Raw genomic sequence first — 27,606 nt, forward strand, 5'->3', positions numbered from 1 at the left:
GATACCTCGGAGCCCGGAATGGAGTGTGTCCTGACAAAGTTTATTATTTTTTGCTGTAACTTCCGTGTAGGAATGAGTAGTGCATTGTCTTTGAATAAGTAGCCTTCCTTGGCTCTTAATTTCCAGAGATTTCGTGTTGAAATGTCCTTCCATAATTCCGATGATTGAGTTTGCGATCGGACTTCTTCCAGGAGATCAACTGCTTGGGCTACGAAGATCGTGGGAGAGAACATTTTCGGAAATGCCTTATCTTCAGTGGTCACGTAGTCAGGACGGCGAGACAAGGCGTCAGCGATCAGGTTCTGTGATCCAGGGACATGGGTAATGTGGAACTGATACTGGGCAAAAAAGTAGGCACAACGTGCCTGACGACTGTTCCTGCACTCCAGTGACTGTAGAATCTGAAGGTTTCGATGATCAGTACGGACTTGGACTGGATATCTGGCTCCCAGACGTAGGTGTCGCCATTCAGTGAAGGCTTGGCGAATGGCTAAGAGTTCCGTTTCTAGGACGGAGTAGTGCGTTTCACTAGGAGTTAAGGTTCTTGACAGATAAGCAACAGGGTGTTCCAAATCGTCCTCCATCTTCTGATTCAACACTGCTCCTATAGCGTAATTAGAGACATCCGTTTCCACTAAAAAGGGTCGACTTGTATCGGGTTGAGCCAAAATGGGAGCTTGTGTGAACTCAGTCTTTAAACGCTGAAATTAAGTTTCTTGTAATGTTGACCAGACAAATGGGGTGTCCTTCTTTAGCAGAGCCACTATGGGCTGTACAATCTCGGAAAAGGTGGCTATGAACTTCCGGTAGAAATTGGCTAGTCCTAGGAAGGATTGGATTTGTTTCACGGACGTGGGAGTAGGCCAGGCGAGAATGGCTTTTACTTTTGAAGGGTCCATGCCAATCCACTCTGGACTAAGGATAAATCCCAGATAGTGCACAGAGGTAACGTGAAACAAACATTTTTCAGGCTTGTTTAAGAGGTGATGTTCCCGGAGTCTTTGTAGAACTGCCTTAATATGTCCTTCATGCTTCAGAGGGTCTTTGGAAAAAATCTATATGTCGTCCAGATAGACAATGATGAAGAGAAACAACATATCAGAGAACACCCTATCCATAAAATGTTGGAATACTGCTGGGGCATTGGCTAGTCCAAAGGGCATGACCAGGTACTCGTAGTGACCAAAGGGTGTTCTAAAAGCGGTCTTCCACTCGTCTCCTTCCCCGATACGGATCAAATGGTTGGCACCCCTGAGATCCAATTTGGTGAATATTACGGCTCCTCTCACAGCTTCCAGGATATCCGAGATCAGGGGCAGTCGGTACCGATCCTTGAGGGTGCATTGATTTAAGCCTCTATAGTCGAGGCAAGTTCTGAGTTCCTTGGTATCCTTCTTGGGAACGAAGAACAATGAAGCACCCGCTGGAGATTTCGAGGGTGTTATGGTGCCGTTTTCAAGATTAGTGTATAGGTATTACCGAAGGGCCTTTTTCTCGGGTTCGGAAAGAATGAACATTTTGCCGAAATGAATTACAGCTGAGGGATCTGTATCTATGGCACAGTCTTCGGGCCTGTGAGGGGGTAAGGCCTGGACTATGGCAGTAGAAAATACATCAGCATATCCCTGATAGGCCTCTGGAACTTGTATGATATTGGAAACCATGAGTGGTGTTTCTTGGTCTCTTGGTAGTTCTTTTGGATTTACCGAGGAGGGATCCAGAGATAGACAGTGGGACATACAGAACTCTGAGCCCAGGAATAATGATCCTGCTGTCCAATTGATATAAAGATTGTGCTTTTGTAACCAGGGCATACCCAAAACCATGGGGTAATGAGCTCACCTAATGATGTCGAATGTAATCCGTTCTTGATGATGGTTTATGGAAAGTTGGATCTCTTTAGTCTGCAGGCTTATGGGTCCTGAAGAGAGGGGTCTTCCGTCAATGGCTTCCACCGGCTGCATGGTGTTTCGTGTCTCGTACGGAATATGATGACTAACAACCTAGTCTTGATCAATGAAAATTCCCATAGCTCCGCAGTCCACCAAGGCCAGAATGGGATAGGTCTTGACTTTGGAGGGCGACAGGAAGGCCTGTAGTATCACCAAACTGTTTTGTCCAGGAGAGTTCAAGGATGGAATTGATGTGGAGCAAACATCTCTCTCCCGAATCTCTGCTCCATTTAAGATCGGGAGCTGGCATTTCCCGAACGCTGAGGAGGTGCCAGAGGCCATTCCCTGACCAAATGTTTGTCTAAAGCACAATACATACACAAACCCGTATGGATCCTTCTCAATCTTTCTTGAGGTGATATGGGTCCACGAAAGGCTCCAATTTGCATGGGTTCAGGTTCTGGGACTGGACTTGGGTTTGCGCCTGTTCTGGCTGTGCTCTCAAAGGACGTCTTGGGTGGGTTTCCCTTGGATTTCTTCCTTTCAGCCTTCCTTTCCTGGATGCAAAAGTCTATTTGCAAGGCCAGGTCCATTAGTGCTTGGAATGAATTTGGTCTGGCCACCCTAGCCAGTTCATCCTTGATCTCATCGTTTAGGCCTCTCCTGAACAGGGTAAAACCAGCCTCAGAGGACCAGTCTGCTTCCTTAGCCAATTGTTTAAATCTGGTCACATAAGTGAGCATATCTTGGGAGCCCTATTGAAAATCCAGCAAGCTTTCTTGGGCAGTATAGACCTGCTCTGGACGGTCAAACATGCCTTTAAGGGCCTGTATGAACCCATCGTAGTCATCTAGGAGGGCATCGCTGGAGTTAACAAGGGGTGGTGCCCAAGTTAAGGCGTTGCCGGAAAAGTGGGATATGATGAAACTCACCTTAGCCCTAGGAGTCGAGAAATAATAGGGCTTAAAGGTAAAGTGGACCAGGCATGAATCCAGGAATCCGCAAAGTGTTTTTGCCAAACCATCATACTTGTCAACAATACCGCCCAACAGGGCACCCTCCTTTGTAGCAGAATCCCGGGACAAGACTAATTGTTTGAGCGCATTGTTTTCCGCCTTAAGATTTTGAACCTCGGTTGATTAAGTCCTGCACGGCGGCTTCCATCTCGTTTTCAGGTTCGATCGGATGGCGTCTCAAACCGTCAAGGATTTTACCCCTTCTCACCTGGGTCCGGTGTTTGCCGGTGTCTTCGATCGCTGCCTTCTTGCGAACGCTCCTGGTCTTAAACAGCGCTGCTCGAGTCTCGTCTGGTTCCAGGTTGCGTTTAGTTCCGGGATCACGGAGTCCAGGAACCCGGGAGACTGGAAAGGCTAGAATGCCCAGAACCAGGAAGGGGGAAGGGGACAGGAGTGGGTAATAGCACTGGGACAAAGCAAACAATACCGCAAGCTACGAACACACGTCTGGGCTACTCTGCAATAGCATTGAGACGCGCTTAGCCGATGAAGGTGTGGTCTATAAATAGAACACGCCCTGCTCAGTGCATGGAGCAAGGGCTACAGCTCTGAACGGCCATGTTGGAAGTAGTTCTGGAATGTAAGCCCCGTTGAGACAAGGACCAGGAGGTCCAAAGGGGGCGTGATCTGAAGTTCATGACATTTACAGAGAATTCTCCCTAACACTCGCCCCCCCCCCCCCGGACTAAGGGACAGGAGGATTTAATCCACTCCTGGATGAACCTCATACCTCTAGTCGATGACATACATCCTAGAGAGTCCATCAGCCTTTTGATGGTGACACCCTGACCTGTGCTCAATGGTGAAATCAAACCCTTGCAGGCAGATTGACCATCTCAATAGTTTTGGATTTTTCCCTTCATTTGCATTAACCATCTCAAGGGTTGGTGGTCAGTCTGAATGACAAAAGTAGAACCATACAAGTATGGCCTAAACTTCTTCAGTGCCCACACAATAGCAAAGCATTCTCTTTCGATTGTTGCCCACCTTGTCTCAGGATCCTTCAGTTTTCTACTGATGAAGCAAATGGGGTGCTCCCTACCCTTCTCATCCAGTTGGCTAAGGACTGCACTAATCCCTACATTAGAAGCATCTGTCTGCACAATGAAAGTTTGGTGATAGTCAGGAGCTCTCAATACTGGTGCTTGGCAAAGAGCTTTCTTCAGGTTTTCAAAGGCCTGATTGCATTCCTCATTCCATTTGACCTTCTTAGGGAATTTTGGAGAGGAGATCACATTCAGTGGAGAAGCTATGGTCCCATAGTTCTCAATGAAATTCCTGTAATACCCAGTGAGGCCTAGGAAGGCTCTCACCTGGGTTTGAGTAGTAGGTGTTGTCCAATTTTGCACAGCTTCAATCTTACTGAGCAAATGCCTTATTTCTCCACCTCCTACCTCATGCCCAAGGTAGACCACGTTACTCTGACCAATTTGGCATTTACTTGCCTTTATGGTCAGATTGGCCTGTCCAAGAGCCTGCAAAACATACCCTAAGTGGTTCACGTGTTCTTCCCAGGATTGGCTGATTACTGCAATGTCATCCAAGTATGCCATGCAGAAGTCCTCCATCCCATTCAGAACCTGGTTCACCATTCTTTGGAATGTAGCAGGTGCATTCCTCAATCCAAAAGGCATAACCTTAAATTGGTATAAGCCAACTGGGGTAGAAAATGCAGTCTTCTCCTTTGCATGGTCTGTCAGGGCTATTTGCCAATAGCCTGACGTAAGGTCAAATGTGCTGAGGAGGTTGGCTGAACCAAGTCTATCCACCAACTCATCTGTCCTTGGCAAAGGGTGGGCATCAGTCTTGGTGACTGCATTAAGAGCTCTATAGTCCACACAGAATCCCAATTCTTTGGATCCTGCCTTTGGTACTAACACAACAGGGCTAGACCAAGGGCTAGTAGAGGGCTCTATTCCCCCGAGATCAAGCATCTTCTTGACCTCCCCTTTGATGTGGGTCCTTACATTTTCTGACATTCTATATTCTCTGCTTTTGACTGGCAGACAGTCACCAGTGAGTATATCATGCTGTCCCCAAGGGGCCAAGCCTGGTGAAAGTGAGAACAGAGAGGCAAACTGATTTAACATGGCTTTGCACTCTTCTTGTTGCTCAGGTGTCAGATTTGAAGAGAGATGTACTCCTTTAATCTTTTCGTCCAAGGGTAAGCCTCTGAGGAGATCAGGTAGAGCTTCGCTTACTTTTCCTCTTCTGTTGAAGCTAGAAGCAAGGCTCCTATTTCAGGTCTGGAGACACGCCTTTAGTCGGTTGGTGTGGTAGACTCTAGGAGCCTTCTTGGGATTGCCCAAGTCCACCAGATAGTTCACCTCTCCAAGTTTACCCGCAACATTGAAGGGTCCCATCCATTTATCTTGCAAGGCCCTCTGCCTTGGTGGGATCATAACTAGAACTATCTGGTCTTGAGTGAACTCAACCATGTTAGCCTTCTGGTCATGCCAGTGCTTGAGTAGGGCTTGTCCAGCTTTCAGGTTATCACTAGCTTCTGCCATCATTTGTGACATTCTCCTGCGGAGACCTATCACATAGTCAGTCACTCTGACCGGCTTGGGGGAAGGAGCACTCTCCAACCCCTCCTTGATCAGGGCCAATGGACCTCCGACCGGATGGCCATAGAGAAGTTCAAAGGGAGTACAACCTACTCCCTCCTGAGGGACTTCTCTATAAGCAAAGAGAAGACATGGCAATAGAAGGTCCCACTTTCTTTTAAGGGGATCCTCTAAAGCACCTATCATGCTCTTCATGGTTCTGTTGAACCTTTCTACCAACCCATTTGTCTGAGGATTGTAGGCGGTAGAGAACTTGTAAGTAACTCCACAAGCTTTCCACATGGCTTTCATGTAGAGGGACATAAAATTTGACCCCCTATCAGAGATTACTTCCTTAGGAAACCCAACTCTGGTAAAAATACCAAGGAGGGCCTTAGCCACAGCCTGAGCTTTAACAGTCCTCATAGGAATTGCCTCAGGGTACCTAGTAGCATGGTCTACTACAACAAGGATAAACCTGTTGCCTTAGGAGGTTGGGGGATCAAGGGAACCAACAATGTCAATCCCTACCCTCTCAAATGGGACTCCCACAACTGGGAGAGGCACTAAAGGTGCCACATTCTTGAACCCAACCTTACCAGAAGTCTGGCAGGTATGGCAGCTCTTGCAAAACTTATCTACCTCAGCCCCCATTTTTTGCCAATAAAAGTAGAGTGAGAGCCTTCCCTTGGTCTTCTTGAAACTCAAGTGACCAGCCAAAGGAATCTCATGGGCTAGTTGCAAGAACTGTTGTCTGTTTTCTTGAGGTACTACAAGCCGCTTGTAGTCTCCAGGTGCAGATTCAGTTGGTTCACTGTAGAAGAGGCCATCTTCCCAGTGCAACCTATACTTCCCAGGCTCTTGCCCATCAGCCTGAGAAGCTGCCTGCTGGCGAAGACCTTCCAGAGATGGACATTCTCTCTGTCCCTTACTGAAGTCTGCCCTGTTGGGTCCACCTTCTGCCAGTAAAGACTGCAGCTCAGGATGGTCAACAGGATCCAGATCTCCAATGAGTTCCTGGCCTTCCACTAGCTCGTCTTCAGAGTCTAGTTCCACCATACAGGGTTGTACCTCCCTCTCAGCCTCAGCTGGAGGTGGAGTTACAGGTGTAACTTTGGACAACCTCGGGGAAGTCCTTGTTGGAAGCACTGGAGTGCTTGCTGTTGGCTGTTTCTTGGAAGTATTGGCTTTCCCCTTTGATTCCTTTTGGTCAGTGATAGCAAGTTGTAACTCCAGTTGAGTAGGGGTGATATCTTTCTTCATCATCTCCTTGGGAGTACCTCTCATGGTTCTCTCCCTTGAAGGTCTGGTGAGCTCCTGTAACCTTTTACTAGCAGGTCTGGGGGTATGTGACACTACTCCAAGCGTTTTCAGGTCATTACCCAACAGAACCCTTCCTGGTACCTCACTTTGTATGCTGACAGGTATCTTCACAGTCATGTCATTACACTGGATGAGAACTGGTAATTGGCGAAGCATCTGCACAGGCCCTCCAGCTAACTTGGTGAGGCGTTTGGGTGCATTAGCAACATCCTCAGCCTGAAAAAAAGATTTATCCACCACAGTTATGCTGGCCCCAGTGTCCCTAATGGCAGGAGTCTCCTGACCATTCACCTGGATACTGTCCTTATAATACTCTTTAGTATTATCTGGGATAGAGTTATAGACATCTAAATTCTGTTGTTCCCACAGACCCAGAGACACTAAAGAAACACTGGCTGAGACTCCAATGGGTTCATCAGCCAGCAATAGGAAGTTTCCACTTGCCATGTGTACTTCCTCCTCTGGAGCGAAGGCTAAGGAGACAAGCTGGACCCCTGAAGGTTTACCCTTACATCTGGGATCTCCTTGCATATGGTCAGGCGAGCCACAAACAAAGCATTTACCAAATTCTTTCTGGAATGGTGGCTTGTCCTGACCTCCTTCTGGTTTACCACCAGAGGGTAAACTACTCTGATTTGGTTTCCCTTGTGGTTTACCCTTATTGTTCTGTTTAAGGCCCTCTTTGGGATTGGAATTATTAGAATTCTCTTTGGAGTCCTTTTTTGGCTGCTTCCCCTCATCCTTTTTCTGAGTTACCCCAGAGTCCTTGTGAGTAGCCCTGTTGGCAACCCACAAGTCAGCAGCCTTAGCTAGTTTTCTGGAATCTAATTCCTTAGAATCAGCTAAGTGCTGTCTGAGCTCAGGAGAGCAGGCATCATAAATTGACTCCAACATCACAAGATTCTTCATTCCCTCATAAGTGTTCACCTTGTAACCCTTAATCCATCCCTCTAAGTTCTTCAAACTTTCACTCACCCAGGTAGCCCAAGGGGTACCATCATGCTTTTTGAGGGTCCTAAACCTCTTAAGGTACTGGGAAGGGGTCTTCCCAAATCTAGCTATCAAAGCTAGTTTCACACATTCATAATCCTTCTTATCCTCCTCCCCCAACACCATTACCACATCAGTTGCAACAGGGGGAAGCCTAGAGAACAACCAGGAAAGTAACTCATTTCCTGTAATGTTCTGGAGCCCATGATTATATTCAAACAAACTCAACCAATCCAACACATCCAACTTAGGCTCATACATACCCACCAACTCCTTAGGCATCCGGGGTCTTTTGGGACTGGAACTCCTAGAGGATTCGGAGAGAGAAGCACTTTCCACAGACAATTTTTTCATTTCTAGCTCATGGTTGAGCTCCATTTCTCTGAGCCTTAGTTCTTGGTGCCGTTGTTCTGTTTGAGCATTAATTCTTTAGAATTCTAATTCAAGCTTCATTTTTTCTAGTTCCATATATTGAGGATTAAGTGTGGGACCTGGTAAGGGTCCAGTAGGTACAGCTGGCAGGGCAGGTAGAGGACCAGGGGAGATAACGCTAACATTGTTCCCCTCCTCTTCTGCTTCTGACTCAAAGTTATCAATACTACCATTCATATCAATATCATTGTTGTTATCTATAGTTGCTGGAGTGGTAGGTTCCTCTGAACCACCATCCAGACTTTGGTTTGCTAACAACCTTTCTATTAGCTCCATTTTCTTGCCTTTAGTGAGGAGATTCTTATGCTTACAGAGAACTCTTAAACAATCAGCAGTTTTTGTGGCAAAGGACTCTTGACTATAACCTTCCATAGTTGACAGGTTTTAGAAAATACTTCTTTTAGTGCTAAGCTTTGTGGTTAGTTGCACTAAGGTATTTATAAGCACACTAAAATGTATACTCAATACAAATCCCACCGCTGTACACCAGTGTTAGGCAGAAACCTGTGCAGTTCCCTTAGGGACCACTGCAAAAGATTTACGACTACAGGTGTTTGGCAGTTAACCCACTTGGTAGCAGTCTGTACCACACAGATTCACTTGGTAGCTTTGGCTGAGCAGTCAGACTTCCCTCAAGAAGAGTTAGGCAGTATGCAGAGTATACACAATAGGTACAGAGACACAGTAGCACAAACAAACACTGACCAGAGCTTTGGTATAAAAGTATATAATTATTTATTTAAAGACACACTTGGGATTTACACTAGCAAAAAACAAGGTAAGTAAATTCAGCACACAGTCACTATCATATATATACCACCCTATTCACTTATTAGACAAGTCTTAGTGAGAAACACCACTTATTTTCAGACCGAGGTGAGCGCTTAACATAAGATGACACTCTTAATAAGTTATAAAGAAAGGGAGGGAAAAAGGCAGAGTTAAGGAAGCACACAAGTTTCAATACTTTTAAAAAGAACCACAGTAAGGCAGGACAGGCAGAGTTCTACTGGAGAGCCAGGAAGTCAATTGCAAGGCCCACTCTTGGAGAGGGCAAGCAGAAGGGGTCCAGGTTCACACAGTGGGGTTATGCCCAAAGAGTCTTGTAGATAATTCACACAAAAAGAATGAAATTACAGTCAGGAAAAGTTAGCTAGGTTGTCCCAGGTTAGAAAGTCGAGGCTTTACTGTCACCCCAACGATCTGTCGCAAGGGAAGCCAGGCGGGACACAGTACCTTAAGTGTGAAGGAAGCTCCAGCGGGGGCAGTTGTTCCTGGCAGCAGGTGCAAGTCAGCATTTCGTCCAGAGGCAGAAGGGGTCTCGCCGTGGAGGAAAGATGAAGGTTGTTGCACTGCCAGGGAAGAAACCAGCCGCAGAGTTCTTCGGTTAAAAGGTACTACCCTTCTCTTCGCGGTAGTGGTAAACCATGGTATTCCGGTTGCCGGTGTGCTTGGCACAGGCAAGGCGGCCACGAGATGCTCCCGGAAGGTTGACAGAAGGCAAAACTGGTTATCCCCACCATTCAAATGGAAGAAGACTCTCCGGATTGGAGATCTCCTTTGTCATTGGGAACAGTGGTGAGACGGTTCAGCAGGGCTCCACCGGTGGTGTCGTCATTGCAGGTCGGCTCAGCTTCTCCCTCCTCGGATTCTTAGGTCCTGTGGCGACTTCTGAAGTTCCAGTCCCCAAAGCCCTGCTTTTATGCAGCAAACCCCCATTCATTCAGCCTAGCTGTCAATCAAACATGCTAAGTGGTGAGCCGGCTGGCTCACCACTTGGGCCAATCACACAAGAGTGTGACTTGAGTTACCAAGGTAACTCAGTCCAGGGTGCCTAAACCCCCTCCCACATCCCCTGTGGTACCCAGACAGAGTGGCACCACTTTTGGAGGCTTCTGTGGAGAAGCCTGCCAAAAAGTAGAACAAAGGGCTCGACTTGGGTTGGAGTCACAGAAGAGAACACAAACGCCATTTTAGAATCGAGTTCTGGCAAAAAATACCAACGGATGAATTAATATTAAATAAATAAACCGGTGGTATGTTCGAGGCTATAAGAATTAAATAATTAAAGTTGGTAGCCTCGAACAATGGGAAAATCCCATAGAGATATTTGCGGTCGAATATAAAAAGTAGTATCCACTGCCACCAGCCAAAACTTGATCAGGGGGGACGGAGACATGCCCCCTCGAACAACAGACATTGGGGCAATCGAATTGCCCCGACCAGTACGTCCACAATATGATGGTTTGTACTGGTTTCTGTTCATAATGTGGGACTAGTAAAACCAATGGTGACTTTACATGCCCTGGGAGACAGTAGTCAGTCCCAGGGTATGGAGTCTATGTTGGGTGGTCGCTATGACATCCCTGGGTTACGGCACGGAGGGTATTATGTAACCCACATTAAAAACACATGAGACCCTATGGAGTAAAAGGCCCCATAGCCCATAAAACACATGGAAAGATAAAGGAACACCTCAAATCATGTCTAAGAGTGGGAGTAAAAGAGTCTCACTATTAGCAGGAGAGAAAAAAATAAACCCCAAAAATCCAGCAAAGCTGCTGGGGGACTCACTAGGTTTGGGAAATTAGCCTTTACAGAGAATTCTCCCTAACAATCTCAAGTAGATCCCCTTGGATGGCTCCGGTTGTGGCCAGCTGATCAGCTAGGTCATTTCCAGTTTTGTCTGGTCCCTCTACTTTACAATGACCCTTGATCTTTTTCCAGTAGATGGTCATCCCATTCGAGGTAACCAGATCATCAATATTTTGTATTAATTTTCTGTGTTTTAATGGTTTATTATTAGCACATAGCATGCCTCTGGTATTCCAGTTAACCAGGTGCTCCACGAACCCGTTCCGTACGTAATCTGAATCAGTGATTATGACCAGTTCGTGGTGTTGGTGTTGGACAGCAGTGAGGATGGCTTGATGCACAGCCATCAGCTCTGCCACTTGTCTACTTCGGGGATCGATTTTGAGCCCAGCGGAGGGTTCTGGGGCATCATTCACCCATGCATTCCCTTTGCCAGCCACAAGTTCCTTTTCCCCGTTGTTGTTAACATGGTAGGAGCACAGACCATGGGAATTCCCTCACACTTGTTTTCTTCATAGACTTTGTGTGGGGAATTAAGGTTGATGTTGTCCTTGATTTTAAGACTTTTGTCCTCAAGACAGTATTCTCTGGCACAATCATGCAAGTCAGCCTGACCTTGAGCGAGGGGACTCTTCTTGTTTTGGCCATATCTGACCTCCACAGGAAAGCCTTGCATTGACCGAATCCAGGAAGTAATTCAGGAATTACTCACATTTCCGGCCCGGATTCTGTCACTTTGAAGATATTGCAAAGGTTGGTGTGGAGTCTTCACTATGATGTGTTTCCCCTGGATAAAAGGGCGGTAATTCTTCAATGCCCACACCGTTGCCAGAAGTGCCTTCTCACAATCGTTGAATTTTTCCTCCACAGAGGAGGAAGTCTTACTCGCATAGGAGATTACTTTTTATATAATGCTGCAGCCAAGCATGTATTTGAGAACCCTGTCTCCAAGAAGAACTCCTTGTTTTTGACAGGCTAAGCTAGGCAAGGCGCTTGTGAGAGGCTTCTTTTGAGTTGTCTTACTGCCTCGGCTTGTTCTGGACCTCGCTCCCACTTTACCCCCCCCCCCTTCAACAGATGGATTAGGGGTCTTGTGATCTCTGCATGGTCCTCAATGAACTTTCTTCTGTAATTAGTTAGTCCAAGTAGGTTCCTTAGTTCCCGCAGAGTTGTGGGGTCTTTTATTTTCTGGAGTGCTCCTACTTTCTTTTCCTGGGGACAGAGGCCCTCAGGAGTTATCTCATACCCTAAGAAACTGACACGGGTTCTGCACCACTGCGCCTTTTGGAAAGAGAGTTTTGCTCCGTCAGCCCTCACCTGTGCCAGAACATAACGAATCTCCGCTATGTGTTCCTCCACAGTTGAGCTTTTGATTAGAACATCATCTACATAGGCCAGGTTACCCCTTTCACCCAAGTCGGGCATGGCCTTATGCAGAAAGATATAAAATTCATTGCCGGAGTTGATGTATCTGAAGCGAGTCCGGGTCCAAGTGTACTGCTGCCCCCCGAAGGTAAAGGCCAGCTTGTATTGGTCCTCCCTACTGACAGGTACAGTCCAGGACCCATTGGTCAGGTCAATTGCAGTGAATACTTTTGAGCCCCAGATCTGGGCCAGCCCTTGGTCAATGTAGGGAAGAGGCCATCGGGAAGTATGGACCCGTTTTTGAGCTCTATTAGGTCAGCAGTCTCCACTGGCCGTTTGGTTTCAAAATCCCCACCACCGGATTATTGAAGGTGCTGTGGACTGGACAAATTATCCCATGGGACTCAAGATTCTAAATTAGTTCAGTAAGGGACTCCATTGATGCGAGAGGCAAGCGATATTGCTTCTCAAACACTGGAGTCATGCCAGGGTCCGTGGGAATTGTTGTTGTGTGGATGTTGGTGCAACCACTGTCAAATGAGTCCACACAAAGAGATCTTGAAAATCTAAGAAAACTTGATTCAATTTTTGCTTTTGCTCCAGAGTCTCACAGGCATCAGCTAGGTTGACTCTCTCTTCAACCATCTGCCTGAAGCCCGGAAAGACTTCTGGTTTGGCTATCTCAGCTGCCTCCTCCAGCTGGGTGGAGAAGTTTCTTGTCAAAGTGCTCATTTGGACTGATGGCTTCAGGTGGGGACCGCATCCATCCTGAAGTCGCAGGTCACATCTTCCTTACCATAAGGGCAGGAAGAGTACACCAGGAAATTCCCCCCATGCCGAGTGGAGATCCTGTCTGGTGTTGTGTCATTGTCGCTATCACTGTCAAAACAGTCCTTGGGGATTGATCCTAACAGTTTGTTACCTAAATCTATGGAAAAATGTCAGTCATCAACTGCCATTCCAATAATGGTGCCTGCGCCCAGAGTGATACTCTTTAGGTCGCTGTTATCCACCTCTATTGGAATGGAGTTGTGTTCTATATTGACTAGTGGAGTTGGGTTTACACCCAACCCTTGCTGTTGGAAATGAGCATTGAGATGAACATAGGCATCAGGATTTTTCAGTTTCTGTCCTCTTTTAATTTTTACTTACAGAGAGAATTGTCGGGCCCGTTCTGGGATGGTGACTTCCTCTCCAATCTGAATTTCAACTGCATATGGCAGCAGTTGAGCTGACCGAAATGCTTTCTCTAGGTCATCAAAGTCCATGGGATTACCCACTAATCAGGACCAGGCTTTGAAATTTATTAGGTCCAAACTAATGGCGAAGCGATTGAGAATGTCAATGCCTAAATAAAATGCAACAGGACATCTCGCACAACCCAATAATTTTGGACTATGCTCTTGGTACCTATGGACATTTTGAGCATATACCTGCTAGGCAGGAGATGTTTGGAATTGGGTGTTTCCAGGTCCATTTGCCATTTGTCTACCAATTTAAATGTGGGAATGGATGGATCTTTTGGGAGTTTGCGGAACATGGCCTCGCTGATGAAGCTCTTACCGTTGTTCACACATACTCAGGCGAGAGCAGAGTCCTTCCCTTCATTTACCTGAATAGGGATGAACAACTGCTCTCCAATTTTCTGAATATCAGCCAAGATTTGAGCTGATTTCTCGTCATTTTTGACTATAGGAGTAGGATTTTCTGATTGTGAATTTGTATAGAATGTCAGAGTGTTTCCTCCCCGTGTGGAATGCCACCTTAGACTGGATAGAAGGTTGATTTTCAGAAATAGAGAGGACTCCCCATCACCAGTTTGTTGTCCTACTGAAATTACTGTCTTGTCTGGGATTTGGTTATTCTGGAAGTGAAATTCAATTTGATCAGGTTTTTGTTCAACCATGTGGCATGTGACATTTAAACTAACATAGTTGACAGTATGTTTTAATTTTATTGGTTGGTTAGTCTGAGTCTGAGAGGACCTTGTTTACACAATCTATGAAGGGAGACAATCTACGAAGGATGTCATTCCCTAGTAAACATGGTGTGCCCTCTGTAGTCACAACTTTGACTGGCTGCTTCACCTTGTGTCGCCCAATTTTAATGTCTAAATCTGCAGTCCCCTCGATAGGAATTTCCTTCCCATCGAAGTTATGAAGTTGTCCAGGAAGAGGGTTGAGAGGGATTTGGTATTTCTCCCCCTTTACCAAATTCAGTTGATCAAAGGCCCTTTTTGACTGAAGGATGGCTTGGCATCCAGTGTCCACCAGTGCCAAAATTGTACATTGCTCCTGTATTTGGACCGGGGCATAACAAGGGGGCAAAGATAATGCACATTTTTGGACAATTGATATGTTAATTTCTTTGCTTTGGATTCTGACAGAGGGGAGATTTGGGCAGGATTTTGTTTGGGATCTTGGGAACCTGTAAGAAAAAGGTGGCAATTGGATATGGGGGAGGTTTTGGGCTCCCCTGGTTCTGATTCTGGGCTGCCCACCCCTTTTTGGAGGAAGTCACCAGAATTGATTTGAACAAGGGGATTTTCTGGCTGTTCATTCTGGTGTTTGATAATGGGCGGTTTTAACTCGGTCCCCACATCTACCCACTTTTGATCAGGATCTATTGGGACCCATTTTTCTTTGGGAGGAGTTCCCCCATCCCTGAAGGAGAAGATCCCAGAATCCTCTGAGGACCCCTCTCCTTCAAATTGGAAGATTTGCACCTCCTTCACAAAATGGGCCTTTTTAGGCTCTTTATTTCTCCTACCCACCCTCTGTTCCTTGGGTTGCAGACTTTCGGGGGCAGGAGATTCTGGTTCCAGTTCCTGGGTTTCAACAGGCTTTTCACAAGAGGGGAAGGAAGCTTCCTCTAAGGCTTTACACCTCCCTTCCCCTTGTGCCTCCTCCCTGGGAACCAGGGGGTTGTCAGGGTTCTCCCCCTGTCATTGTTCTGGAGCACCAGTCCATTGATTTGAGGAGTTCTGAGTCTCCATGTTCATTGGAGGGTTTTGCTGCACCCTCAACATGCGACCCAGATCCTGGGCCATGTTCTGGACCTGGCGCTCCAGCTGGGACACCCGCTCTGGCTGGTACGGGTCCTCTGGTCTACCCTTGGTTGATCACGGGAAGGGTAGCTATCCCTTCTCCCATAATACCCCTGGTTAGGATAGTTCTGGTACCCCTCCACCCTTGGCCTCCCCTCTCCCGGATTGGGCTGTCTGGGCTCAGGAAAGTGGGGAAAGAAAGAAGGGTTGTTTTGGGGGTTGAGGTTTAGAGGGTACCGGGGAAAGAAACTTGGCCCGGCATTTGGAGGATTACTGCCCTCCTGGGGAAAGTGAGGAGGGAAGTTCCCTGGGTTGGCAGCTGCCTGGTTGGACCACCCCCTTGGGCTGTAGGAGTCCACACATAGCCCAGGATGGGTCTGTTGCACTTGTAGTGTGGGCTGATGTAGTCAGGGGAGTTTGGGGTCCCATTTGTGGGGTTACCTCCCTGACTCCCTGTTTGTGATTGGCCCAAGGGCCTTCTGGTTGTGGGGTTGGTAGGATTCTGTGCAGGAAAGTTTTTAGGCCCCCCCATCTCCAGATCTAAAATGGGGGCAACCTTCACATCTGCCACCTTAAAAGCAGCAGGGGTGTTGGTTGGTTTTGGGCTTTTGTTAGTATTTTTACTTTCTAGTGGCTTCTGCACTTCGTAGATGCAAGTTGACTGTTCAATGACCCAGTCTAGTGATCTTTTCTCATGAAAGTCCCCCACTAGCTGGGTCATAATGTATTTAGGGAGAGCATGAAAGAAGGTGTTGACAAATTCCCTACTGTCAGTGCGCACCCTCCTGGTAGTCTGTGCAAAGGCACGTTTCAGTTCTTGGACAAATTCTTGTGGGGCCTGGTCTTCCCCACATTGCAGGTTATAGGCTGCCTTGCGGGCCTCTTGAGGGTTAGTATGAATAGAACAATGCTTTAGGATGGCGCCCTATAGGTGGACCATCTTGAATGGTTCTGATCCTCCAGCCCCGCAAAGAAGTTGGAGTATTCAGGTGAAAATGTCCACTTGACATACTGAATACAGCTTTGGCTATCCTTCAGGTGAAAAGGCTCCATCATTTCCTCCAACAATTCAAGGTGCTCCCAAACGGAATATTTGTCATTTTTGTGGTAGGGTGTGATAACGCTCCTAATAACTTTGATTTGCTTCGGGGGTCTTTCAGTAAAGCTCTCTTAACTTTGTTGGCCTTTTTAGTTCTTGTCACCCTGGTGCACTCATCCTCTGACTCAGAGGCCCTGCTACCAGAGGTGGTTGTCTGTTCCTCTAGGCTCTCCCTGATTCTGCGAGCTTGGGAATGGCTGGCAGAATGTGGGGGCCTAGTCTCTTGACCTGCGGCGCTCAGAAGAGTCTTCTGACTCTCCCTTGCTCCCAGGATTGGCTGAGTACCCCCACCACGATCCTAGCTGGGAAGAGGTTTATGGGATATGATGAAACTCACCTTAGCCCTAGGAGTCGAGAAATAATAGTGCTTAAAGGTAAAGTGGACCAGGCATGAATCCAGGAATCCGCAAAGTGTTTTTGCCAAACCATCATACTTGTCAACAATACCGCCCAACAGGGCACCCTCCTTTGTAGCAGAATCCCGGGACAAGACTAATTGTTTGAGCGCATTGTTTTCCGCCTTAAGATTTTGAACCTCGGTTGATTAAGTCCTGCACGGCGGCTTCCATCTCGTTTTCAGGTTCGATCGGATGGCGTCTCAAACCGTCAAGGATTTCACCCCTTCTCACCTGGGTCCGGTGTTTGCCGGTGTCTTCGATCGCTGCCTTCTTGCGAACGCTCCTGGTCTTAAACAGCGCTGCTCGAGTCTCGTCTGGTTCCGGGTTGCGTTTAGTTCCGGGATCACGGAGTCCAGGAACCCGGGAGACTGGAAAGGCTAGAAATGCCCAGAACCAGGAAGGGGGAAGGGGACAGGAGTGGGTAATAGCACTGGGGCAAAGCAAACAATACCGCAAGCTACGAACACACGTCTGGGCTACTCTGCAATAGCATTGAGACGCGCTTAGCCGATGAAGGTGTGGTCTATAAATAGAACACGCCCTGCTCAGTGCATGGAGCAAGGGCTACAGCTCTGAACGGCCATGTTGGAAGTAGTTCTGGAATGTAAGCCCCGTTGAGACAAGGACCAGGAGGTCCAAAGGGGGCGTGATCTGAAGTTCATGACATTTACAGAGAATTCTCCCTAACACTCGCCCCCCCCCCCGGACTAAGGGACAGGAGGATTTAATCCACTCCTGGATGAACCTCATACCTCTAGTCGATGACATACATCCTAGAGAGTCCATCAGCCTTTTGATGGTGACACCCTGACCTGTGCTCAATGGTGAAATCAAACCCTTGCAGGCAGATTGACCATCTCAATAGTTTTGGATTTTTCCCATCATTTGCGTTAACCATCTCAAGGGTTGGTGGTCAGTCTGAATGACAAAAGTAGAACCATACAAGTATGGCCTAAACTTCTTCAGTGCCCACACAATAGCAAAGCATTCTCTTTCGATTGTTGCCCACCTTGTCTCAGGATCCTTCAGTTTTCTACTGATGAAGCAAATGGGGTGCTCCCTACCCTTCTCATCCAGTTGGCTAAGGACTGCACTAATCCCTACATTAGAAGCATCTGTCTGCACAATGAAAGTTTGGTGATAGTCAGGAGCTCTCAATACTGGTGCTTGGCAAAGAGCTTTCTTCAGGTTTTCAAAGGCCTGATTGCATTCCTCATTCCATTTGACCTTCTTAGGGAATTTTGGAGAGGAGATCACATTCAGTGGAGAAGCTATGGTCCCATAGTTCTCAATGAAATTCCTGTAATACCCAGTGAGGCCTAGGAAGGCTCTCACCTGGGTTTGAGTAGTAGGTGTTGTCCAATTTTGCACAGCTTCAATCTTACTGAGCAAATGCCTTATTTCTCCACCTCCTACCTCATGCCCAAGGTAGACCACGTTACTCTGACCAATTTGGCATTTACTTGCCTTTATGGTCAGATTGGCCTGTCCAAGAGCCTGCAAAACATACCCTAAGTGGTTCACGTGTTCTTCCCAGGATTGGCTGATTACTGCAATGTCATCCAAGTATGCCATGCAGAAGTCCTCCATCCCATTCAGAACCTGGTTCACCATTCTTTGGAATGTAGCAGGTGCATTCTTCAATCCAAAAGGCATAACCTTAAATTGGTATAAGCCAACTGGGGTAGAAAATGCAGTCTTCTCCTTTGCATGGTCTGTCAGGGCTATTTGCCAATAGCCTGACGTAAGGTCAAATGTGCTGAGGAGGTTGGCTGAACCAAGTCTATCCACCAACTCATCTGTCCTTGGCAAAGGGTGGGCATCAGTCTTGGTGACTGCATTAAGAGCTCTATAGTCCACACAGAATCCCAATTCTTTGGATCCTGCCTTTGGTACTAACACAACAGGGCTAGACCAAGGGCTAGTAGAGGGCTCTATTCCCCCGAGATCAAGCATCTTCTTGACCTCCCCTTTGATGTGGGTCCTTACATTTTCTGACATTCTATATTCTCTGCTTTTGACTGGCAGACAGTCACCAGTGAGTATATCATGCTGTCCCCAAGGGGCCAAGCCTGGTGAAAGTGAGAACAGAGAGGCAAACTGATTTAACATGGCTTTGCACTCTTCTTGTTGCTCAGGTGTCAGATTTGAAGAGAGATGTACTCCTTTAATCTTTTCGTCCAAGGGTAAGCCTCTGAGGAGATCAGGTAGAGCTTCGCTTACTTTTCCTCTTCTGTTGAAGCTAGAAGCAAGGCTCCTATTTCAGGTCTGGAGACACGCCTTTAGTCGGTTGGTGTGGAAGACTCTAGGAGCCTTCTTGGGATTGCCCAAGTCCACCAGATAGTTCACCTCTCCAAGTTTACCCACAACATTGAAGGGTCCCATCCATTTATCTTGCAAGGCCCTCTGCCTTGTTGGGATCATAACTAGAACTATCTGGTCTTGAGTGAACTCAACCATGTTAGCCTTCTGGTCATGCCAGTGCTTGAGTAGGGCTTGTCCAGCTTTCAGGTTATCACTAGCTTCTGCCATCATTTGTGACATTCTCCTGCGGAGACCTATCACATAGTCAGTCACTCTGACCGGCTTGGGGGAAGGAGCACTCTCCAACCCCTCCTTGATCAGGGCCAATGGACCTCCGACCGGATGGCCATAGAGAAGTTCAAAGGGAGTACAACCTACTCCCTCCTGAGGGACTTCTCTATAAGCAAAGAGAAGACATGGCAATAGAAGGTCCCACTTTCTTTTAAGGGGATCCTCTAAATCACCTATCATGCTCTTCATGGTTCTGTTGAACCTTTCTACCAACCCATTTGTCTGAGGATTGTAGGCGGTAGAGAACTTGTAAGTAACTCCACAAGCTTTCCACATGGCTTTCATGTAGAGGGACATAAAATTTGACCCCCTATCAGAGATTACTTCCTTAGGAAACCCAACTCTGGTAAAAATACCAAGGAGGGCCTTAGCCACAGCCTGAGCTTTAACAGTCCTCATAGGAATTGCCTCAGGGTACCTAGTAGCATGGTCTACTACAACAAGGATAAACCTGTTGCCTTAGGAGGTTGGGGGATCAAGGGAACCAACAATGTCAATCCCTACCCTCTCAAATGGGACTCCCACAACTGGGAGAGGCACTAAAGGTGCCACATTCTTGGACCCAACCTTACCAGAAGTCTGGCAGGTATGGCAGCTCTTGCAAAACTTATCTACCTCAGCCCCCATTTTTGGCCAATAAAAGTAGAGTGAGAGCCTTCCCTTGGTCTTCTTGAAACTCAAGTGACCAGCCAAAGGAATCTCATGGGCTAGTTGCAAGAACTGTTGTCTGTTTTCTTGAGGTACTACAAGCCGCTTGTAGTCTCCAGGTGCAGATTCAGTTGGTTCACTGTAGAAGAGGCCATCTTCCCAGTGCAACCTATACTTCCCAGGCTCTTGCCCATCAGCCTGAGAAGCTGCCTGCTGGCGAAGACCTTCCAGAGATGGACATTCTCTCTGTCCCTTACTGAAGTCTGCCCTGTTGGGTCCACCTTCTGCCAGTAAAGACTGCAGCTCAGGATGGTCAACAGGATCCAGATCTCCAAAGAGTTCCTGGCCTTCCACTAGCTCGTCTTCAGAGTCTAGTTCCACCATACAGGGTTGTACCTCCCTCTCAGCCTCAGCTGGAGGTGGAGTTACAGGTGTAACTTTGGACAACCTCGGGGAAGTCCTTGTTGGAAGCACTGGAGTGCTTGCTGTTGGCTGTTTCTTGGAAGTATTGGCTTTCCCCTTTGATTCCTTTTGTTCAGTGATAGCAAGTTGTAACTCCAGTTGAGTAGGGGTGATATCTTTCTTCATCATCTCCTTGGGAGTACCTCTCATGGTTCTCTCCCTTGAAGGTCTGGTGAGCTCCTGTAACCTTTTACTAGCAGGTCTGGGGGTATGTGACACTACTCCAAGCGTTTTCAGGTCATTACCCAACAGAACCCTTCCTGGTACCTCACTTTGTATGCTGACAGGTATCTTCACAGTCATGTCATTACACTGGATGAGAACTGGTAATTGGCGAAGCATCTGCACAGGCCCTCCAGCTAACTTGGTGAGGCGTTTGGGTGCATTAGCAACATCCTCAGCCTGAAAAAAAGATTTATCCACCACAGTTATGCTGGCCCCAGTGTCCCTAATGGCAGGAGTCTCCTGACCATTCACCTGGATACTGTCCTTATAATACTCTTTAGTATTATCTGGGATAGAGTTATAGACATCTAAATTCTGTTGTTCCCACAGACCCAGAGACACTAAAGAAACACTGGCTGAGACTCCAATGGGTTCATCAGCCAGCAATAGGAAGTTTCCACTTGCCATTTGTACTTCCTCCTCTGGAGCGAAGGCTAAGGAGACAAGCTGGACCCCTGAAGGTTTACCCTTACATCTGGGATCTCCTTGCATATGGTCAGGCGAGCCACAAACAAAGCATTTACCAAATTCTTTCTGGAATGGTGGCTTGTCCTGACCTCCTTCTGGTTTACCACCACAGGGTAAACTACTCTGATTTGGTTTCCCTTGTGGTTTACCCTTATTGTTCTGTTTAAGGCCCTCTTTGGGATTGGAATTATTAGAATTCTCTTTGGAGTCCTTTTTTGGCTGCTTCCCCTCATCCTTTTTCTGAGTTACCCCAGAGTCCTTGTGAGTAGCCCTGTTGGCAACCCACAAGTCAGCAGCCTTAGCTAGTTTTCTGGAATCTAATTCCTTAGAATCAGCTAAGTGCTGTCTGAGCTCAGGAGAGCAGGCATCATAAATTGACTCCAACATCACAAGATTCTTCATTCCCTCATAAGTGTTCCCCTTGTAACCCTTAATCCATCCCTCTAAGTTCTTCAAACTTTCACTCACCCAGGTAGCCCAAGGGGTACCATCATGCTTTTTGAGGGTCCTAAACCTCTTAAGGTACTGGGAAGGGGTCTTCCCAAATCTAGCTATCAAAGCTAGTTTCACACATTCATAATCCTTCTTATCCTCCTCCCCCAACACCATTACCACATCAGTTGCAACAGGGGGAAGCCTAGAGAACAACCAGGAAAGTAACTCATTTCCTGTAATGTTCTGGAGCCCATGATTATATTCAAACAAACTCAACCAATCCAACACATCCAACTTAGGCTCATACATACCCACCAACTCCTTAGGCATCCGGGGTCTTTTGGGACTGGAACTCCTAGAGGATTCGGAGAGAGAAGCAATTTCCACAGACAATTTTTTCATTTCTAGCTCATGGTTGAGCTCCATTTCTCTGAGCCTTAGTTCTTGGTGCCGTTGTTCTGTTTGAGCATTAATTCTTTAGAATTCTAATTCAAGCTTCATTTTTTCTAGTTCCATATATTGAGGATTAAGTGTGGGACCTGGTAAGGGTCCAGTAGGTACAGCTGGCAGGGCAGGTAGAGGACCAGGGGAGATAACGCTAACATCGTTCCCCTCCTCTTCTGCTTCTGACTCAAAGTTATCAATACTACCATTCATATCAATATCATTGCTGTTATCTATAGTTGCTGGAGTGGTAGGTTCCTCTGAACCACCATCCAGACTTTGGTTTGCTAACAACCTTTCTATTAGCTCCATTTTCTTGCCTTTAGTGAGGAGATTCTTATGCTTACAGAGAACTCTTAAACAATCAGCAGTTTTTGTGGCAAAGGACTCTTGACTATAACCTTCCATAGTTGACAGGTTTTAGAAAATACTTCTTTTAGTGCTAAGCTTTGTGGTTAGTTGCACTAAGGTATTTATAAGCACACTAAAATGTATACTCAATACAAATCCCACCGCTGTACACCAGTGTTAGGCAGAAACCTGTGCAGTTCCCTTAGGGACCACTGCAAAAGATTTACGACTACAGGTGTTTGGCAGTTAACCCACTTGGTAGCAGTCTGTACCACACAGATTCACTTGGTAGCTTTGGCTGAGCAGTCAGACTTCCCTCAAGAAGAGTTAGGCAGTATGCAGAGTATACACAATAGGTACAGAGACACAGTAGCACAAACAAACACTGACCAGAGCTTTGGTATAAAAGTATATAATTATTTATTTAAAGACACACTTGGGATTTACACTAGCAAAAAACAAGGTAAGTAAATTCAGCACACAGTCACTATCATATATATACCACCCTATTCACTTATTAGACAAGTCTTAGTGAGAAACACCACTTATTTTCAGACCGAGGTGAGCGCTTAACATAAGATGACACTCTTAATAAGTTATAAAGAAAGGGAGGGAAAAAGGCAGAGTTAAGGAAGCACACAAGTTTCAATACTTTTAAAAAGAACCACAGTAAGGCAGGACAGGCAGAGTTCTACTGGAGAGCCAGGAAGTCAATTGCAAGGCCCACTCTTGGAGAGGGCAAGCAGAAGGGGTCCAGGTTCACACAGTGGGGTTATGCCCAAAGAGTCTTGTAGATAATTCACACAAAAAGAATGAAATTACAGTCAGGAAAAGTTAGCTAGGTTGTCCCAGGTTAGAAAGTCGAGGCTTTACTGTCACCCCAACGATCTGTCGCAAGGGAAGCCAGGCGGGACACAGTACCTTAAGTGTGAAGGAAGCTCCAGCGGGGGCAGTTGTTCCTGGCAGCAGGTGCAAGTCAGCATTTCGTCCAGAGGCAGAAGGGGTCTCGCCGTGGAGGAAAGATGAAGGTCGTTGCACTGCCAGGGAAGAAACCAGCCGCAGAGTTCTTTGGTTAAAAGGTACTACCCTTCTCTTCGCGGTAGTGGTAAACCATGGTATTCCGGTTGCCGGTGTGCTTGGCACAGGCAAGGCGGCCACGAGATGCTCCAGGAAGGTGAACAGAAGGCAAAACTGGTTATCCCCACCATTCAAATGGAAGAAGACTCTCCGGATTGGAGATCTCCTTTGTCATTGGGAACAGTGGTGAGACGGTTCAGCAGGGCTCCACCGGTGGTGTCGTCATTGCAGGTCGGCTCAGCTTCTCCCTCCTCGGATTCTTAGGTCCTGTGGCGACTTCTGAAGTTCCAGTCCCCAAAGCCCTGCTTTTATGCAGCAAACCCCCATTCATTCAGCCTAGCTGTCAATCAAACATGCTAAGTGGTGAGCCGGCTGGCTCACCACTTGGGCCAATCACACAAGAGTGTGACTTGAGTTACCAAGGTAACTCAGTCCAGGGTGCCTAAACCCCCTCCCACATCCCCTGTGGTACCCAGACAGAGTGGCACCACTTTTGGAGGCTTCTGTGGAGAAGCCTGCCAAAAAGTAGAACAAAGGGCTCGACTTGGGTTGGAGTCACAGAAGAGAACACAAACGCCATTTTAGAATCGAGTTCTGGCAAAAAATACCAACGGATGAATTAATATTAAATAAATAAACCAGTGGTATGTTCGAGGCTATAAGAATTAAATAATTAAAGTTGGTAGCCTCGAACAATGGGAAAATCCCATAGAGATATTTGCGGTCGAATATAAAAAGTAGTATCCACTGCCACCAGCCAAAACCTGATCAGGGGGGACGGAGACATGCCCCCTCGAACAACAGACATTGGGGCAATCGAATTGCCCCGACCAGTACGTCCACAATATGATGGTTTGTACTGGTTTCTGTTCATAATGTGGGACTAGTAAAACCAATGGTGACTTTACATGCCCTGGGAGACAGTAGTCAGTCCCAGGGTATGGAGTCTATGTTGGGTGGTCGCTATGACATCCCTGGGTTACGGCACGGAGGGTATTATGTAACCCACATTAAAAACACATGAGACCCTATGGAGTAAAAGACCCCATAGCCCATAAAACACATGGAAAGATAAAGGAACACCTCAAATCATGTCTAAGAGTGGGAGTAAAAGAGTCTCACTATTAGCAGGAGAGAAAAAAATAAACCCCAAAAATCCAGCAAAGCTGCTGGGGGACTCACTAGGTTTGGGAAATTAGCCTTTACAGAGAATTCTCCCTAACAATCTCAAGTAGATCCCCTTGGATGGCTCCGGTTGTGGCCAGCTGATCAGCTAGGTCATTTCCAGTTTTGTCTGGTCCCTCTACTTTACAATGACCCTTGATCTTTTTCCAGTAGATGGTCATCCCATTCGAGGTAACCAGATCATCAATATTTTGTATTAATTTTCTGTGTTTTAATGGTTTATTATTAGCACATAGCATGCCTCTGGTATTCCAGTTAACCAGGTGCTCCACGAACCCGTTCCGTACGTAATCTGAATCAGTGATTATGACCAGTTCGTGGTGTTGGTGTTGGACAGCAGTGAGGATGGCTTGATGCACAGCCATCAGCTCTGCCACTTGACTACTTCGGGGATCGATTTTGAGCCCAGCGGAGGGTTCTGGGGCATCATTCACCCATGCATTCCCTATGCCAGCCACAAGTTCCTTTTCCCCGTTGTTGTTAACATGGTAGGAGCACAGACCATGGGAATTCCCTCACACTTGTTTTCTTCATAGACTTTGTGTGGGGAATTAAGGTTGATGTTGTCCTTGATTTTAAGACTTTTGTCCTCAAGACACTATTCTCTGGCACAATCATGCAAGTCAGCCTGACCTTGAGCGAGGGGACTCTTCTTGTTTTGGCCATATCTGACCTCCACAGGAAAGCCTTGCATTGACCGAATCCAGGAAGTAATTCAGGAATTACTCACATTTCCGGCCCGGATTCTGTCACTTTGAAGATATTGCAAAGGTTGGTGTGGAGTCTTCACTATGATGTGTTTCCCCTGGATAAAAGGGCGGTAATTCTTCAATGCCCACACCGTTGCCAGAAGTGCCTTCTCACAATCGTTGAATTTTTCCTCCACAGAGGAGGAAGTCTTACTCGCATAGGAGATTACTTTTTATATAATGCTGCAGCCAAGCATGTATTTGAGAACCCTGTCTCCAAGAAGAACTCCTTGTTTTTGACAGGCTAAGCTAGGCAAGGCGCTTGTGAGAGGCTTCTTTTGAGTTGTCTTACTGCCTCGGCTTGTTCTGGACCTCGCTCCCACTTTACCCCCCCCCCCTTCAACAGATGGATTAGGGGTCTTGTGATCTCTGCATAGTCCTCAATGAACTTTCTTCTGTAATTAGTTAGTCCAAGTAGGTTCCTTAGTTCCCGCAGAGTTGTGGGGTCTTTTATTTTCTGGAGTGCTCCTACTTTCTTTTCCTGGGGACAGAGGCCCTCAGGAGTTATCTCATACCCTAAGAAATTGACACGGGTTCTGCACCACTGCGCCTTTTGGAAAGAGAGTTTTGCTCCGTCAGCCCTCACCTGTGTCAGAACATAACGAATCTCCGCTATGTGTTCCTCCACAGTTGAGCTTTTGATTAGAACATCATCTACATAGGCCAGGTTACCCCTTTCACCCAAGTCGGGCATGGCCTTATGCAGAAAGATATAAAATTCATTGCCGGAGTTGATGTATCTGAAGCGAGTCCGGGTCCAAGTGTACTGCTGCCCCCCGAAGGTAAAGGCCAGCTTGTATTGGTCCTCCCTACTGACAGGTACAGTCCAGGACCCATTGGTCAGGTCAATTGCAGTGAATACTTTTGAGCCCCAGATCTGGGCCAGCCCTTGGTCAATGTAGGGAAGAGGCCATTGGGAAGTATGGACCCGTTTTTGAGCTCTATTAGGTCAGCAGTCTCCACTGGCCGTTTGGTTTCAAAATCCCCACCACCGGATTATTGAAGGTGCTGTGGACTGGACAAATTATCCCATGGGACTCAAGATTCTAAATTAGTTCAGTAAGGGACTCCATTGATGCGAGAGGCAAGCAATATTGCTTCTCAAACACTGGAGTCATGCCAGGGTCCGTGGGAATTGTTGTTGTGTGGATGTTGGTGCAACCACTGTCAAATGAGTCCACACAAAGAGATCTTGAAAATCTAAGAAAACTTGATTCAATTTTTGCTTTTGCTCCAGAGTCTCACAGGCATCAGCTAGGTTGACTCTCTCTTCAACCATCTGCCTGAAGCCCGGAAAGACTTCTGGTTTGGCTATCTCAGCTGCCTCCTCCAGCTGGGTGGAGAAGTTTCTTGTCAAAGTGCTCATTTGGACTGATGGCTTCAGGTGGGGACCGCATCCATCCTGAAGTCGCAGGTCACATCTCCTTACCATAAGGGCAGGAAGAGTACACCAGGAAATTCCCCCCATGCCGAGTGGAGATCCTGTCTGGTGTTGTGTCATTGTCGCTATCACTGTCAAAACAGTCCTTGGGGATTGATCCTAACAGTTTGTTACCTAAATCTATGGAAAAATGTCAGTCATCAACTGCCATTCCAATAATGGTGCCTGCGCCCAGAGTGATACTCTTTAGGTCGCTGTTATCCACCTCTATTGGAATGGAGTTGTGTTCTATATTGACTAGTGGAGTTGGGTTTACACCCAACCCTTGCTGTTGGAAATGAGCATTGAGATGAACATAGGCATCAGGATTTTTCAGTTTCTGTCCTCTTTTAATTTTTACTTACAGAGAGAATTGTCGGGCCCGTTCTGGGATGGTGACTTCCTCTCCAATCTGAATTTCAACTGCATATGGCAGCAGTTGAGCTGACCGAAATGCTTTCTCTAGGTCATCAAAGTCCATGGGATTACCCACTAATCAGGACCAGGCTTTGAAATTTATTAGGTCCAAACTAATGGCGAAGCGATTGAGAATGTCAATGCCTAAATAAAATGCAACAGGACATCTCGCACAACCCAATAATTTTGGACTATGCTCTTGGTACCTATGGACATTTTGAGCATATACCTGCTAGGCAGGAGATGTTTGGAATTGGGTGTTTCCAGGGCCATTTGCCATTTGTCTACCAATTTAAATGTGGGAATGGATGGATCTTTTGGGAGTTTGCGGAACATGGCCTCGCTGATGAAGCTCTTACCGTTGTTCACACATACTCAGACGAGAGCAGAGTCCTTCCCTTCATTTACCTGAATAGGGATGAACAACT

The sequence above is a fragment of the Ambystoma mexicanum genome, chromosome 10 (genome assembly GCF_040938575.1).
Source record: "Ambystoma mexicanum isolate Mex_15411 chromosome 10, UKY_AmexF1_1, whole genome shotgun sequence".
In the NCBI taxonomy this organism is placed as follows: domain Eukaryota; kingdom Metazoa; phylum Chordata; class Amphibia; order Caudata; family Ambystomatidae; genus Ambystoma; species Ambystoma mexicanum.